The 17,041-nt window shown below is 46.7% G+C and overlaps 1 non-coding gene across 1 annotated transcript; it reads left to right on the plus strand.

Annotated features, from left to right (window-relative positions):
- The first annotated feature begins 299 nt into the window (after positions 1-299).
- On the plus strand, positions 300-371 carry Trnae-cuc (transfer RNA glutamic acid (anticodon CUC)). The gene has a single exon. It is a non-coding gene; the product is annotated as a tRNA-Glu (tRNA).
- The last annotated feature ends 16,670 nt before the right edge of the window (positions 372-17,041 follow it).

The raw sequence follows: 17,041 nt of genomic DNA on the forward strand, positions 1-17,041 counted from the left end.
GAAATGACTATGGAAGGCGTCAAGCGAATGGGATGGGGCATGGTGAGAGAGGAGCTTTTGTGATAGCAGATGCTTTGCTGCTAATGTTTAGCGGAATGGGTCTAATTTTGTGGTAGGTTGGGATTTCGACCTGTTAGTAATTACCAAATAGTATCACATGACAATGATACCTAATGGGTGCATATCACTAATGATATGTAATGTTAATTGCAAGGAAAGCATAAATTAATGATAACAGCTTCTTTGAATTAACATCATGTGTAGCAATGGTAAGCGTTTTAGCAACCCTTGTTCAACAGTCCCATATTGTCTAGTGGTTAGGATATCCGGCTCTCACCCGGAAGGCCCGGGTTCGATTCCCGGTATGGGAAACTCTTTTTTAATTCTTTCTTTTCCAATTTTCGTGGTTGTTCGAATAATTTATTTTTTATATCTGTTTATCTGACTATTATGATGTAAAACTATATTTTTAACTTTTACTACATGAAAGAATGCATTAGTTGCTTCTTCTCGCACATGCTTCGCTAGGCATCCATAGGTAGTTGCGAATTAAAATGCGTCTAGCGTGTCCGATTTCATTATTATTGCAATATACACGCTCAGCTCATGGATGTAGAAGGCGTAAGGGCAGGCGTCGCACACACTCCTTATCAGTCACGATTAACGATTACGTAAAGGAAACAGACAATAGTTTGGATAACTATTACTAATAAATCTCCACACGACGTGTGGCAGGGTCCCTTAACATTAGAACAATTGCAAGTGTTTGGGAGGGCGGTAGCCCACCCACGATAGTGCTACCCTACGTGCTATACGATATATATGATGGAATTGCCAAAGAAGAAAAATAAAGCTGCATTTAATTACATCGCACAGTCGTATCCTTCCGTCGATCGATCGTCATTTGAGTAGACGAGTAGAGTTTGCCTCTCACTAGCACCGAATGCGGGTTTTATGGCCAAGCAGGAACAAAATAAAACATATTCACGTTTAGCTCCGTTTGCTCAGACCGTGATTCGTTTGTTTCCTTTTTAATCGGGAACTTTTATGTGTGACCATTTCAGAATTTTAGTGCCGCTTTGGCGGCATGTGGCAAACGAATCGATGTGCTACCGCGTTCTCTAGGAAATGATAGACAGAGCTCATTTAAGTTCGCAACGTATCCAAAACTATAAGAACGCTTTGGAGGAGCCGGGCTTGAACATGTAAATGAATTAAATTTGTGCAGGTTCGTGATTATTTATGCACCGTTAACCCTTGACGAGCCCGACTCAGATTGAATTTGCAATCTTAAACTGATGTCTTTCGTATACTGTAAGGGCTCAGTCAACCAGCTGCCTCTCGAGCAGCCCTTGAAGCGATGATAAGCTGCAACACCGCTGCCTTCGTGCAGTGATTCCGACCTATCGCGATCTCCGCAAAAAAAACGCTACCATCTCGGTTGTCCGTCCAAGGCATCCTAGCAGCGTTCACAATTACCCAATTCAGCGCGAAATAAGTCTGAATTGTCGCGCATTATCTTCCGCAAATGAAGCGAAGCGACTCCTCTAGACTGCCCATCTCAAATGACGACCACACAAGGCTTTTTGACGATACGTGCGCTGCGGTTGGAGTGTTTCGAGACTCTTTAATGTTTCGTCAGAGATTACAGCTGTGTGAGCTGATCGTTTTGTGTTATCTTTCCACGTACAGCAATCTTCGATGGAAGCTGTCCATTTTTGTGCACGATCGTAGTATGGATTGGGTCATTGCCAAGGATAGGCAGTTTCACATTTACAAAATATTGTTAAAATAGTTAAATATGTTAAATGCACATAAAATGTCATACTAATGTTAGTTGCAATATTAAGTACTTCTCCCAGAGGGTCCTATGGAACACGTTTGATTTGCTTATGCTTTGCTTCATACTTCTATGACAAAAAAATAGTCAAGTCTTTTTCAAGCCTAAAACATACCGCATTCTACAAAATCCTTGCAGTATCCTTCCTACAGTGCCGCCTTTATCGCCCAAAGTCTCGTCCGCTTATCGACATCCACCCTCATATCGACCGAACCGCACGGCCTGCGAAGGTGGCCCTTTTTTTGCTTCGTTTGCTTTTCACACTCACTTCACGATCGCTTCCCTTTTGCGATCGCTGCACGGGAATTGAAACCCGGGCGGCTTATCACGCATCTAGACGAGAATACCGTCGGGAACATCCGCAGCAGACGGAGAATAGAAACGCAAACCATACACACAAATCGATAAGCCAACGTGCGCTGCGATCGTGTTCGGTGCGAAAACACATCACTGGAATGAATAAATAAATATGATAATGAAAAGGATCGACGCAATGTGGGTGATACGACGGAAAGAAGCAACCAAACCGGCGGTAAATCGAAACGACACTGAAACACCTACCTGATCCTCGCGAGTCGCTGTTGCGATGTAGCAGCAGCAATGGGAAGCGCTGTTCCGGCGAAACATGTCCTGAAAACGGTGCACTGCGACGGTGGTGACAGGTTTTAGTGATTATTTATTATTCGAATTCACAACGCTCCCGTGAAGCAAGGAAGGGGGGATGCGATCGGACGGGACGCCTCGGATGGGCATAAATAATAAAGGGCTTCATTTTGTTGTTTTGCCATTCACCGGTGGAAAGAGATTAAGCGCCTGCGTGCACGGACTGCTCGATCGGTGCAACCGTAATCGATCGATCGATAAATTGCTGCTTACGCGGAAAGCGTCGACGGGAAAAACAGAAGGCATTGCTCGAGAGGCACGTCTCGGAACCAACGGTGGGGTTCTTGTTAACGTGTGGCGATAATCTATGATTTGAATGGCACAACAGAAGCGTGCACGAGTTACGCTGCGTGTGCAGCAACTGCTTCTGTGGACGATGCCATTCTTGGTGTTTGGTGACACTCTATAGAATTGTTTTATTTTCTAACACGCGATGAATTTCAGCCGATCATTTTTCTATCCGGTTTTTTATAAGTTAGCTATAAATTTGCCAAAAATGATCAACAACAAGTGATGTGTATGATTACGTTAAACAAAGAATTTCTACTAGTTTTTCGAGGTGGTTTGTAAGTTTCCCAGCTTCCATTTTGTAGTCACAATTACGGTAAGTAAATGTCTTAACCAATAAGATAAAAATAACTGCTTACAAACACCTTCAATAGAACTTTTACTCCATGACCTTGAGGTCCACTCCGACCACGTAACACGGTGTCCCGGTGAAAATGAACGTGCCCGGCGAATGAAACCGCAACCGAGGGTGAGTTTTTCTGCGCTCCATCGCGTCGCGTGCTCGCGCTCCACTATCGAACCCCGGATGGTCCTTGGGATGGGTGGTTTCCACCTCCATCGTACGGTTCCGATTTCAGCATCTCGCGCGCGCGTGTGTGGGTGTGCCTCGTGCACCCCGTGTACGGTACGATCGCCTTCAAACGTGCTGGCACTTTCCGCACGCCAATTCGTGCCGTTTTACAACCACATTCCGATGGCATTACAAGCTGTACCACCGGTTGCGAAGGTTAACCGTCCGGAAATGAAGCTGCGCCTGAATAAGTGCGCCTTGTCGGGCTGAAATGATGATCTTTTCCGACTCCCTTCGTGTGCGCGCGCTTCGTTGGCGGGCGATCTTGTTTTTTTGCTTCTTTCCTTCACTTCTTTAGGGGATGATCACACCGACGATGACGATGACGATGTTGCCCCGCGCGTGATGTATGGCACCTGGATGATATTATTTCCCTCCCGAGCCCGAGCGTGCCCGATATGGGGAAAGGGCTCGTAAGCAGCACTTTCTGTTAGCTTGAAGGGAACGGCGACCAGGCAGCCGTGTAACGCAAACCCCCGTTGGTGGGCGCTTAGATCTCTCTGATCTTTGGTGTTGTTTTCTAATTTTTTTTTGTCAAACGACAAAGTCCCCTCGCTGGTCCTTACGAGCCGCGTTCGAAATTGGGTGTCAAAAATGGGTACGTTAGGCGGAGGAATGGTGTGTTCCTCTGTTTCGGTTGCCGCCCTCGGTTGAGCTTCCGCACCGGGGTGTAATCTTTCATCCGGCTGCAATTGAGAGGTCCAAGTGTCATCGGGGGTAAAAAGAGGCAGCAGAGAAAAAAAAAATAAAATTAACGCCTTGTTCCGGATTGGAAGCGAATGTCGGATGTTTTGATTGTCTATTGAACACCGAGAAGGGGGAACTAGAGTATTGTTAGGGAGCTGCAGCGATGCGCTTTGATGAGTGTAAGCTAGAAATAATCCAGCTTTTGAAAGTCGCATCATTTTGTTTCGTAAATTATTTCTATCTATTTCATCTAGAAAAACTGAACGTTATAAGATTAGTTATTATATATTGATCTCAAAGAGTAATGTAAAGAATAGGCAACATTGTAAATTAATTCATTTATATTTCATTTTAATAAAAAAGAACTTTAAAATAAAAAGATACTAGGCTTAATTTAATATCAGGATGTCTACACTATTATATTTAGTTTAATGACATTTGATTTTATTAAGCTTTTATTATTCTACTAAAAAATTCTATCGTGTTTCCGTAATGTAACTCATTTTTTCGTTTGTTGGTGTTTAATAATTGATTTTTTATTCGTCAGATCAAAACAGTTTATTCCGCTTCAAAATTCTGTATCACACTCAAGCCCATGTATAAAACCGAGATCTCTGTAGCCTGTTCCATTTCATCCCTTGCTTGACTTTGAATAAAACATAGACATAACAAATGGACAGGATGATTATTTGTCCACCAAAAAGAGACACTAAAACCGTACCCATTTATAAGCATTTCGTGTTTTGAAACTTTCTCCAGCGCACACAAAATAACTCATCACCTTCACCATCCGGGCGGGCCTCATTTGCCGCCCAAGTCGTTCCAACCTGCATGATCGGAACAGGACAAAACCCAAAAAAAACTCTAAGCCCGGGAGCCACTTGTCGAAACGGTGGGCTTCCGTTCGCGCGAGAGCTGCGGGATTTAATTTATTGCCGTAAATAAATTATGCTCCCTTCGAGCCAGCGCACCTGAGCCCTTAGCATAAGCCGTAAGAGCCCTTAGCAGCTTCCATCCCGAGGGCGATCACTCGTTTGCGCAGGAACGAAGAGAACAGCGCCCGTACAGCCGATCAACAGACCGATCTTGGCAACCCGTGCGAGATTTTATCAGGCATCCTTTCACCCTTATGATCCCTTCAAGCAACCGTGTTCGAGCCCTTGCGTTGGCACGCGGCTCGAGACCGGCTGCACTCGATCGATGATTGGGACGAGTGCACTTTACAGCAGCGCCATGGTCCTTAAATCTCGCTCACGGGAGGCTTGAGTCGGTTGTTTGCCATTGCCCAAATTAAACCGACTGCCCTCTGGACTCCTCCTCGCACCGGTGATAAGTGAAGGGTTTTTCTTTTTGATTTGAAATAGGAAAAAATTCTACTCAAACTAGAACCGCATCACCGGTTTCCCCTTCCCGGAGCAGCATCAGCTCCAATCAGAGCCAATTGGGCGTCCCGGGTGAGGCTCTAGGACTCTTCCGTGTGTGCACGCGTGCACGAGATTTCAAGCCGGCTCGTATTAGTTTTATTTAGAGCAGCCACCGTCGGTCGCCGCAGTAGGGCCTCGTAGCGTAATAGCATTAAAATAAATCTACACCGATTCCATCGGCCCAGGCGGAGACAATTGAAGCCAATTGATTCGAATGGGCCAGGTTTTCTAAAGAAACGCGCATCAACTGGAAAATTGCGGCCCAGCCCGGCCCCGGGTGCATTCGGCGAGGGTCTGGACGTGTGCGCATAAGATGTATGCTGTCTTGGGCAGAAACTGATGTCGCAAAAGGGCTCGGGACTGGGACCTTATTTATGCTGCCAATGCGGTTGCGATTGTCCGGTGTGTGTATGCGCGATCAAGAAGTGCTTTCTCCCAAAACAACCCACGATGGCGAAAGATGGAAAGAAAAAAAAAAGGCAAACAAACACAACATAATCCAACGTAAGCGAGTGATTGTTTGCCCTCGGGTATGCGTCCTTCTAAGGTACACGGGATGCTGCAGTACTTGGAGGATTTTTAGCTCGGTAAGTTGATCCAGTTTCACTCCCCATGGTAGCATGTTTGAATGTCAAACATAGGAATTGATCGTTAAAATTAAGCAACCCCCGACCGTAATCAAAACATTCTGACAATAATGTAATAAACGACTTATTTATAGCGTAACTTAAAACGGATCGCGCGCCGGTGGGAATTAAACTTTCCCTTCGGTAGAGATGTTTTCCTGCAATATTCTCTCCTTTTGCTTCTTGTCAGTTTGGCCCACCGGTTCTGGTTGCATCATTCGTGCTCGATTCCGGCCCGCCATTCTCAACGCCAGAATGCAAAGAGGGCGGAAAAAACCCCAGCACACGCATCGAGCTCGTAAAATCCGTCACATTTTCACGATTTATAGCCAACCGATATGCCACCCCCGGGGATGGGGTGGGGAATAACGTAACGCGAACCCGCGGAGCATCTGATATTCGATCATCCCGCGATGGGACGGATTTATTCGTTTCGGATATTGCGAGGACAAATTTAATGGCTGCGTGCGCGCGCGCGATCGCTGCTGGAGTGGTATCGCGCTAGGGTGGATGGTTTTTTTTTGTTTCTCTCCTTTATTTGCTCGCACCGGAGTGGTTCCGGAGTGGTGTCCCGTTTCCGGTGACCTCTCCCCCCTCCCTCTGGGGGAAGAAAAAAGGAAGTAGAGGAAGAGCACAAAAAAGAAAAGAACTGCTTCCCCGTGAGCAATTGCGCGTGGCGTAAGGCCTTGCGTCAAGCCGCGCGTACACAAACAAGCAAATGCGCGCGCAGTAAAAGATGTGCGTTGGGCGTCTTTGCAAGGAACCTGCCAAGGGGGCACGATGTTTGTATGCCCTGGATCAGGGCTGCGCCTTCGAAGGGAGACGCTTGGTTGCGCTTGTTTGGTTGTTGGTAAAACGGCGCACAGGATAAAGGTCTCGAAGTGTGCACGCGTCTCGAACAAACGGAGTAGCAAGAGGCGTCATATTCGAGAGCAGCAGTGTAGTTTATTTCATTGAGTAATTTTGGGAGATCAAAAAGACACCTCTAAAGGAGATCATTTTATGGAATAATATACAGGATGGATGGATTTTTATTTCACTCAAACAAAATTCATACACCTTACCGATCATCTGATCTTTCATAAAACTCAATTGAATTACTTTAATTCGTCTGTACTAAGTGTACGATCACTCGATCTCATACCAGATTCAACTTCACTCTAGATTGAAACATTACCAGACAGAATTGCGGCGTGACGTTTGCTCGACAGCCGTCAAAGCCTTTGATCTCTTCGTACCTTGGTGGCTGGCTCAGCTCCACGATCGCGCGGTGACCACCGTTTGCTTGTGTATGCATTAAGAAAACAACAACCATCCGTTTCATCTTCGCGCGTCGAAGCACGCGCGTGCCCCTTACGTAGGCCCTGACAGCGATGGGTGATGGTGAGACATCGCCATAAGTTTTTAATAAAAATATGAGCCCGCCTTCCGTCAACAATACGCGCCCTTTCATGTACCGGATCGAGGCGGTCGCGTGCCGATTCATGGCAGCCCTTAGAGGAGAATTCCAGCGAACGATTGGCAATCGGAAAATTCGCGCCAAATTTCGTGGAACTCTGGACCATCGCCTGATGCCCGATATGGTGCGATATGGAGGAAGATCCACCGTTCTGCAGGATGTTTGATGTAACCGAGGTTTTCCTGGGAGCACGATCGATTCCACGAACTTCTCAAAGGTGCATCGCCATGTTCGAAGGGCAAGTGCATTTCCCGGGGTGCACCAGACGACGATTTTTACGAAGTTATCCAGACATATCCATAAAACTATCTCGCGACCCGCGTGAACTAACGCGCAGGAAATGCCCATTAGTATGCACACCGGTAGACCGGTTGCCGAAAAGTTCTACACACCGATCCCGCGAGGATCACGGCAGCTGAACGGCAAATTAAATACGAATAATCATAAGCATGAATTATTAATCGATAAACTCCTCCCGGGTGGAGCTTCGGTGCCGTCGAAATGGAAAGGAAACGAACACGCCCGTGAAATGCTAATGGCGTACGAGCGAGGGTCGATGTTTGGGGGCTGCTTTTGGAAACTATCCCGCGACAAGTGGATGTCCTGTGCGAGGTCTAACCTTGGGCGGTTTCTTGACGCCACGCCCGAAACGAACGCCCGTGTTTCGTGGGTGCGTACATGACATCTCGGTGTGCATGCAAATGGCAACCCTCGGACTCTGGTGACACGAGTTCTTGGGTCGTTCGTCCGGTGTCACTAGACGGTCCGGTTGGAATATTTGTCAAATCCAAGAGGGGACTTCAGGGAGCTCGGGGTGAGCTGTTGCCCTCGCTGGCATGCTCAGTGCCTGTTGTCATTAATTTGCCGTCGAGTTGCCGGACTTGCGCTGGTGATCTAGTGGTACTCTAACGGATATACGTGGAACTTGCGCGGTCAAGCTGCCTGAAACAAGAGCGCAAGCGACACACTTCGCGCCACCGATACCCAGGTGGGTTGTGGACCCATTGCATGATGGGGACGTAAAGAGGTCTGTGCGTATCGTCCCATACCCCCTGTGGGACTGTCTTCATTGTCCAGAACCGGGTTTGGGGACGGCTGTCACGATGCGGTGCTCGTAAAATAGGTTAAAATCTCCGTGCGAGCACTCCGCGTGCGTGCTTGAAAGGCATGTACCGCATGAGGTCACTCGTTCGGATGAAGCAGACACTGGAACTGGTCTGGGAGCACCTAAAATACCTAAAATGTGTGACAATTTCGGTAAATTATCTAGCGAACAAGCATTCTCCCAGCGTGCCGGAGATGTCCGCAGGTACGCTAGAAATAGTGCGTTTCACATCAAACATCTTGTGGCCAACGCAGACTCGCTCTTTGGAGCGATTTAAATACATCCCAGGAGGCGCTGGATGTGAATGTTTACTTCCTCGTCGGCTGGATGGTGCGTCACCACATCGCAGCAGGCGCTGTTTACTTCGACGAATTCGGCGCTCGCACTTTCCCGGGACGTGGCCATGGCGTGCCGGCGGACGGAATCGGAAGTCAAACCGATGGGCACGGAATTGCAGGGGGAAATAAACTTATTTAAGTGATCATATTTCGGGCGCACTGGGCGCGTGGGTGCTCAGAGATTTTATTTTCTAGGAATTCCGCTACTTTTCGGTTGCGGATGGATCAAAGTGTGATGTGCGGCGGCATGGAACGACGATGGGAACTGGTGGAACGGTGCCGATTAACTCACAGCTGTGGTGTGTCCTTCGTCGGCTCCAGTGTGGAAGAAATTTGGGAGAGCACGTTTATGTACCCCTAACCAAACTATGCTTCTAGGAATCAACACAATTATTACGGAAAGTCGCACGATCTCACAACTTTGGAGTGAATGATTTATCATTTCTCAGCGATGGGCATGAGTTTATCAAATATTTTTTGTTTAATGCGCAACGAGCGATTTGAATTTCAAAATTAAATGTCGTGCATGGATTCATGATTTAAGAGGAGCCCGAAAACAAAGCGATAGCGCTATGTTCATGTTTGGAAGTGAACTCGTGAGGACTATCAATTTTTTATTTATTGCTGGCTTTTTAATAGCAAAATATGAGAGATCTTTTCGTGTTTTCGACGGCATTGAGTGGATTTAATTTGTGTTTTTAATTCTACCAATGGCTACCAGTGAAATCAAATGCCTCGTTATCAGTTTGTTGTAACATTCGGGGGATTTTAATTAAAAATTCATTTGAGAAAAAAAAATATGAATTGAAAATCGATTTTGGGGTAGTTTCTTGTAGCGATTTGTTTTGAAATAAAAGTACAAAGTCAACATGAATAATTTTTTTTAAATGATATGTCGCACTACCGGACAGCTAAATTTGGACTCCTATTTTAACCAACCGAGCCAGTCCATCTCCACCACACCGCGATTCCTTGCCGTAACGACCAGTTAATGATTATGGTAACCGTTTTTTGACGTCCGGCCCCCCCTGAAACGCTTACCCTTTGGCCATTCATCATCGGGGGCGGCTCAACCCTTCAGCTGCGCGCAGCTACTTCACCTGTCGTCTGTGGGCGGTGGGTTTGAATCATTGCTTCCCCTCAGTCTCAGAGCCTAGCGTCGGTTGAAACCACAACCCTCAGGATCAAGTCGGCGCGCGTTCGAATGCGGGTGGTTTCTGGCGGTGGTCGGAAAGATAATCGTTTCACAAATTGAAAACATCACCTAAGAGGAGCTCCACTTTTTTTTCTCGCACCCTCGCAACGCCATATGGAACGGTGGGATATAATTATGAATTTTCACCCACACTCATTGTTTCCGTCCTTATTTATGGCTGGCGGTTTGAGCGCCTTTGCTTGAGCGGTTCTGTACGGAGGGGTGTTGAATTAATGCAGCACCCTCGGTTTGGGTGCGGTTGCACACCAGCTAACAAACCGGGACCCATTTGTCCAGCGGGCAAGTGTCACGATACATGTAAATATTGTAACTGTAAAGTTGAGCAGTTTAGGGAAGTCACGAATGGTACAAATGGATAGGAAGTGCGCCGACAAGGATAGAGAGAGTGTAGAAATAGGAAAGCATGGCGAAAAGCCAGTTGACATTCTATTGAACATAACTTTTTTTTCGTGTAACATACAAAAATGTCTCAATATAAAATTTGTTTGTGCAAGGTGTACGAAAAAACTAATTGTTAGTTATTTTCTTCCTGAATAAAAGCACATGGGTTTGATTATTTTCTAAAGTGCTTAACGAGTAATCTTTCCATTTTTTAAATAAATAATCCTTTTCGAAATATTTATCAAAACAATTTTCAAATCCCATAATGTGAATTTAAATATAACTGAAACATAATTGAAATTTATTGCAACTAAATAGTGGCCGCTTTGACTTCTTTACAGATTTGATTTTTTTTCACATTTGCAACAAGTGCAACTCTATGTTCCGGATCAAATACTACTATTTTTCACTACTCTCCACAGTTATTCCCGCACCACATATGACCTCATAGTCTCGACACAGAAAGAATCCAAAATGGGTCACCCTATTGGTGGAAGAGTGGCTTTACGGAATCCGGATCGCCACCGACGATCTTCGAAACAACCGCGACACCCACGATCACTTCTGGGATCAATGCCCACGACGACACGAGCTCAAACCAACGCCTGCGGGATAACCCTCCTGTTTCGTGTCGGTATGCCAAAACACCAAAAGAAAACCGACGAAAAAACAGCAACAGCAAGCTGCAAAAATGTAAACAAAATATTAATTCCGACCACCGTGCAGGTGCCGTAGCGATGCATCTAACCTGGGTAGTGGCCTCGTTTACAGCTTGCCCTGCTGGATGCACTTCGAAAGGGCGCCACCCTCACGCTGCACATCCGGCGTGGTCTTCGCGGCAAATAGAAATCGAAAAACCTAAATTCCTCAACCCTAGCCGGGCCACGATTAGGCCGCGCGTGGTTGTCAGCGTTGCGGGCAGACCTGCCACTTTGGCGTGCCGCTGTCCAAAGGAAACCCAACCGGAGGAATGCCCGGAAATGGTTCGATGAGAGGTGAGAAAAGCAAATGCCGCCCTTTGGCCGCTTTGCCGTCGAAGGTTGACGCGTTCGGGTGGAGCGTAAGAGACTGGGTGGGAATGGAGCAAAAACCAAAAATGGTCTACCGAAGCGGGAATATTTGACGGCGATGGAACAAAACGTTACTTAGCGTTTGACGAGCCGTAGGCGGGTGATTTGAGCGGAAACATGGTCCCATTCGGCGTCGAATGTCACGCGGTATGGTGCGAAACGATTGACGGCCGGCTTTGGGGTGTATCGGGGGCGAAAGAGCCACTGGCCACGCGATCGTGGCATATTCCGACGAGTTGGATTGTTTATTAGGTGGCGGTCTATAAAACTGTAGATAAATGGCAAAACATGTGCAGAGAAACTATTGTTGTTGCACATATTTATGATGTTGGTTGGATCAACAATTTTGTTAACGTGTAATGACCATGAATGTGCAGTTCTGGATTTGAAAGGGCTTGTGGAAATTATAATATACGCTGTGGATTGAATTACTTATTTAGTGAACGGTTACATAAACTTAAACATGTTCAAAATCGGAATGAAATGTTAAAAAGGATAATAAATTATTTGATCCTGAGCAAGTTTTAAATCTGCGCTTACGATTCCAAAATTCACCCTCAATGTTTGAAAAAAAAAATAACCATAATTGAAACCATAACTACAAAGGTATTAATTCTAAAAAGAAATGGAAAATCTGCTAACATCAAGCTAATCAATAATTCCATTAAAGTATGATAATGTATTCATAGCTAGATCTAAGCAATACAGCGAGCTACGCAGTTTCCCAATTTTAACTCCAACTCTAGAAATGTTTTATAACATGTTTGATAGAAACCAGAATGCACCGTTCTGCAGGCATTACATGGCAATCCATAATCCGCATCCGCAGGTTACCGCGCCCTAATTATTCCCCAACGTCTGTACGCCGGGTGCTGTACAAACACCACGCTCGCGTAAATCTCATGCTCTCCTTAGGATGCCAGTCTTAAAGAACACACCAATTTTCGGCCACAATATTTTCGCTCCTGCGTCCATACCGAGCCCTAATTTACGAGCGCACTGCGCCTATCAAACCGTTAAACGAATGGCTTGTTTAGATGGACAGGGATGGCTCGAGATCGCGTCGAGTTTTCCCCCAATAGCGGTCCAAAAGAAAAACGACACCAATTTGGCCCCCGATCGAGGTCACATCGGGCAGGCACATCTGGAAGGGATTTTCATCCCTTGGTTCCCGCCACGGTACCACCTTCCCCGGGTTCCACCCGATCACTAATTGCTGCGAGAAACACGGGAGCGCCTGGTGGAAAATTTCGGTCCTTATACGCGTGCGCCTAACCGGTGCTTTGGGTGGCGAAATTTATGCCGACAGTTCCGCGAAACCAGCAGGCAGCAGAAAATTTTGAGGCCCTTGTCACGCGAGCTGAACGAGACCCGAGATTGATTGGTTGGTTTTTGGGAGCCCGCAGGAGCAGATCATTTCCATGCGATCACGCATTCCGGTTTGAGTGTGTGTGCGACTTCTTCAAAGGGCGAAGTTTGGAGATGGGTGAGCGTCACGCGATCGCGCTCCAGATGTTTCGGGCCCCGATGTTGGCCCTTTTCCCGGTGAGGAAAGCGCTCGGGAAGGAAATGTGTCCCTACCATGCACCATGCACTGCACGGATGCACCGGTTGTTGGTGCAGTTGGCACGAGCAACCGAGACAGCCGGGCTAGAAACTGTACGGGAAGTCGAGACGATGCTTTCTACACACGCCGTGCGAGGAGTTCATCGTTGTGATGAAGGCTGGTGTGTTCGTGAAGCAGAGCGATAAACTGCTTGGTGGCTGGCCTTGTGCTGCCAGCTGCCTCGAAGGACGGCGAAGGATGCTGTTTGCTGTCGGTTGTTTCGTTTGAGCTGCGGGCGGGGAAATGTTTAGAAAACTGTACTATCAAATGCACTTGTGCGTCGGTGGAACGAGAGCCGGGTAGTCTTGTTGAGGAAAACAATATATAAGGAAGATGGTTGTAGATAAACCACGCATTGAGATGGTTGTAAGCGTAATTAAACACGAATGTATTGCAGATTACTTTACAGAAGTTATCACTTTTCCAGAGCTCTTTAAAAATTTAAATTAAACTTTGTGGATATTTCGGTGATCTTGGGGTCCTTGCAGAAGGTTTTCCAGAGATACTTGATATTTTATTTTCGAAAACCCATCTTGAATACGACAAGGATCTTGTAGGCCTTCCATGGAGGCCTTTACCGATGGGCCTCGGTGACACTTCTGGTGGAAGATTGAGGTCCTTTTAAATTAGGCCTGTTTGAGCCATAAATAATGTTAAAGCTCAACGTCTTTTAATCGCATCAACGACATCTTACTCAACGTGGTGTGGGGTATTCAGAAAACAAATACCATAAATTGTAGACAAAAAAAAAACAGAACTAATAAATTATTCTTCGGCTATTATTGATTGAAATTGCTACAAATTTTCATACTTCTCCTACCACAATGCTCCTCGCGTACCATGTTACGATTATTCATGTTGTCAACATGCCATTCGCGTTGCTCATCCAATTGCCTGCAATCAGGGTTGCGATTCCCAACCAACCCTATCCCTTCGTGCGTGTGTGCACGCGAGCCCATGTCAACAAGATTACATTAAGCTACATTAATCGCAAACAAACCGCCCGTTTGATCAACGTTACTACGGCTTACTGCAGAGCTCGTTTCCGTGTTGCGGTTCCTTCTCCAGGCTACGTTCGATGGCGAACGCATCGTGGCGAATCACGCGCTCATGCGTATATGTTTTGCTACGCGCTGGAAGCCAAATACGCATGTGTGCTTCACGGTGCACATGCAACACATTGCATCGTCTTATGCTGCACCCACGCAAATCCGCCTCTCGACTAGCACCCGGTGGGAGAGTCCTCCCACCAAAATGACTGACGCCGGTTCGGGAAGGTAATAATCAAGCAGATAATCTGAGAAACATGCCCAATGGAAAGGCACCATGGCTTGAAAAATGATGACGACAGGGCAACGTTGGGCACGTGGTTTAAGCGCTTGGACTCGATCACAGGAGGCTTTAGTGGCATGAGGGTTAAGGCGATCACCGATCGGAGTATCGGAAAGGTGGTGCAGATTGCTTGGTATGAAATTGAGGGAGATAATTGATATGGAGTTGTAGTACTGGAGTTGATAACGGATGGATAAATATGGAAAACATCTCCGTTACGATGCTTCATGCAACAAAAGCGAGTAATGAAAGAAATTATCAATTAAATATAGTGAAAAGACAACGCGGTGCGCAGTGTAATTAGATTATTCGTATTTGGTGTATCGCTCATCAAATTAATTAACTTCATTCTGGCACTCAATGGTCATAAAATAGCATAGAGACTCAGCTTAGATGCATCAATCGTAGATCTACTCCAATCCAATGCTATAAAGCAGCTAATAAAATAAGAAGAGCCCTCTCTATCCGAACGGAATTACACTGCACGCGTGGTCGCGATTCCTGCTCGATAAATATCGGCGCCGATTAAACGCACCCCCCTCCGGTTATAAACACTCCATACAGCATACACCCCAAGCCGGGGGCTCAACGGCCAGTACATAAACCATTAACAACAATGAATCAAAACACCCCACCCACCGAAGTGCGCCCACAGCACGCGCCAAATGCAGGGAGGGCTTAAAGAAATGTAACGACCGCCCGCGTAAGCTGACCACCGGCCACGATGGGAGGGTGCGAATCGGTGTAACGGATGGGAAGTTATTAACCGGGAGGCGATGAGTGAAGTTGACCAAACCGGCGGTTCGGCGAGGGCACACTAAGGAACTGGTCTGAAAATAAACGTAATAATAATTGACTCGATAATGCGGTTCGAGCACGGGTGCCGATCGGTAGCGGGTAAGATTAATTTGCTCTTATTGTACAGATTGCGCTGGTTGTAAAAAATGAGTGGGTTGGAGCTGTAGCTGAGGATGCTATTTGAGCTCACCCGACGCAAGGCTGTAATCTGTATCGTTAAAAAAAGGTAGCTATTACGATAAATTAAAAATTCCACCAGTAAAATATTGATACTAATAAGTGCTTTAATCATGTGCATTCAACACGTAACAGTTTTTCTTCATTTCTGACGCCCATTAAATGGAAAATCAATCTTGTGAGACTGTTGAATGAGTGAGCTTTCGTCAGTAAGTCAAAAAACGGTATTTTCCTAGTGCAGTGCAGTTTTCTTCGTGCAGTGCATTTCATATTTTATTTAAATAAAAACTAACCTATTTTCCTAAGGCTCTGAGCTCTTTGTACGGCAGACAGACGCAAACGATGGATGCATTTGATGCAAAGTTGGGAAATAATCCCCACAGAAACGCCACAACACGCAAACTAACGGTTGTATGAAGACACGCGAGGAGAAAACCGTCATCTTGTTTGCTTAAAAATAAATATCTTCCCAAGACAAAAACGCATAACCGTCATCCCACGTCGTCTGCCGACGTTTCCGATCGAGTTTCCTGACGCTTGCTGGTCAGTAGGACTCGAAGCAATTCCACCCTCCAACCCTAAACTGTCGCGATGACGATCGGCGGATGTTGAGTCGTCCCCCAATCCCATCGAAGATCGACACAACGCGATTTCACTCTCCTTCTCTCTCTTTCTCTCTCTCTCTCGGCTGTCTAATCCCCCTTTTCCGAAGGGCCATGGGCGGGCGCACGTGCACCCGGCGTGGGGTGGCAACAAAAGCGCATCGAACCGCGCCTCGTCACTAACGGTCTCACGTGATTAAGCTGTCATGTTTACAACTGTTTGTCACCCGACGCTCCCGGAGCGTGGTAAAAACGAAGAGTAGCACAGAAAAAAATGAAACTGTCTCCACACCTTGCCACAACGGCGGAAACGAGCACCCGCTCTTTGTCTACCGCGATCGATGAACCTTTGGTTTTCCACCGCTCGAATTTCCCGCTTGCCACACCGGAGGAAAACTGGAAGTAGGAAGCGCAGTTTTTTACACCCCATCCCATCCATCACGCGTAACTACATCCGCGCCCGGGTAGTGGCAGCGACGAAGGATGCAGGGAATCCCCGGTGATGGCGGTGACGTATCCGGTGCAGCAGGAGGTGGATGTTGATGAAAATGTGTACATTGCTAGTGATCGCTGTCGATGATGAGGATCACCATTGCCATGACGAGTTTTCCGGATGTGGACACGGCTTTCGAGAAACGAAAGCCAGCGGGTTCGCAAGATGGCGGCGGAAACGGACCGCCGGCTCGGCGGGTAACGAAGGTAACAAATTGCTTCGGGGTTTATTAAAATGGACGTTCGGTTCCTGTGTTTGCAGCCGCGCCGAAAACCCGTACACCGGAAGGAAATCCCCAAAACCAAAGCAAGCAAGCGTCGTAGTGCCGTCCGCTTTATTTTCCGGCCGCGGGCTTAGCAACCGAA

The sequence above is a fragment of the Anopheles nili genome, chromosome 2, assembly GCF_943737925.1.
Source record: "Anopheles nili chromosome 2, idAnoNiliSN_F5_01, whole genome shotgun sequence".
NCBI lineage: Eukaryota > Metazoa > Arthropoda > Insecta > Diptera > Culicidae > Anopheles > Anopheles nili.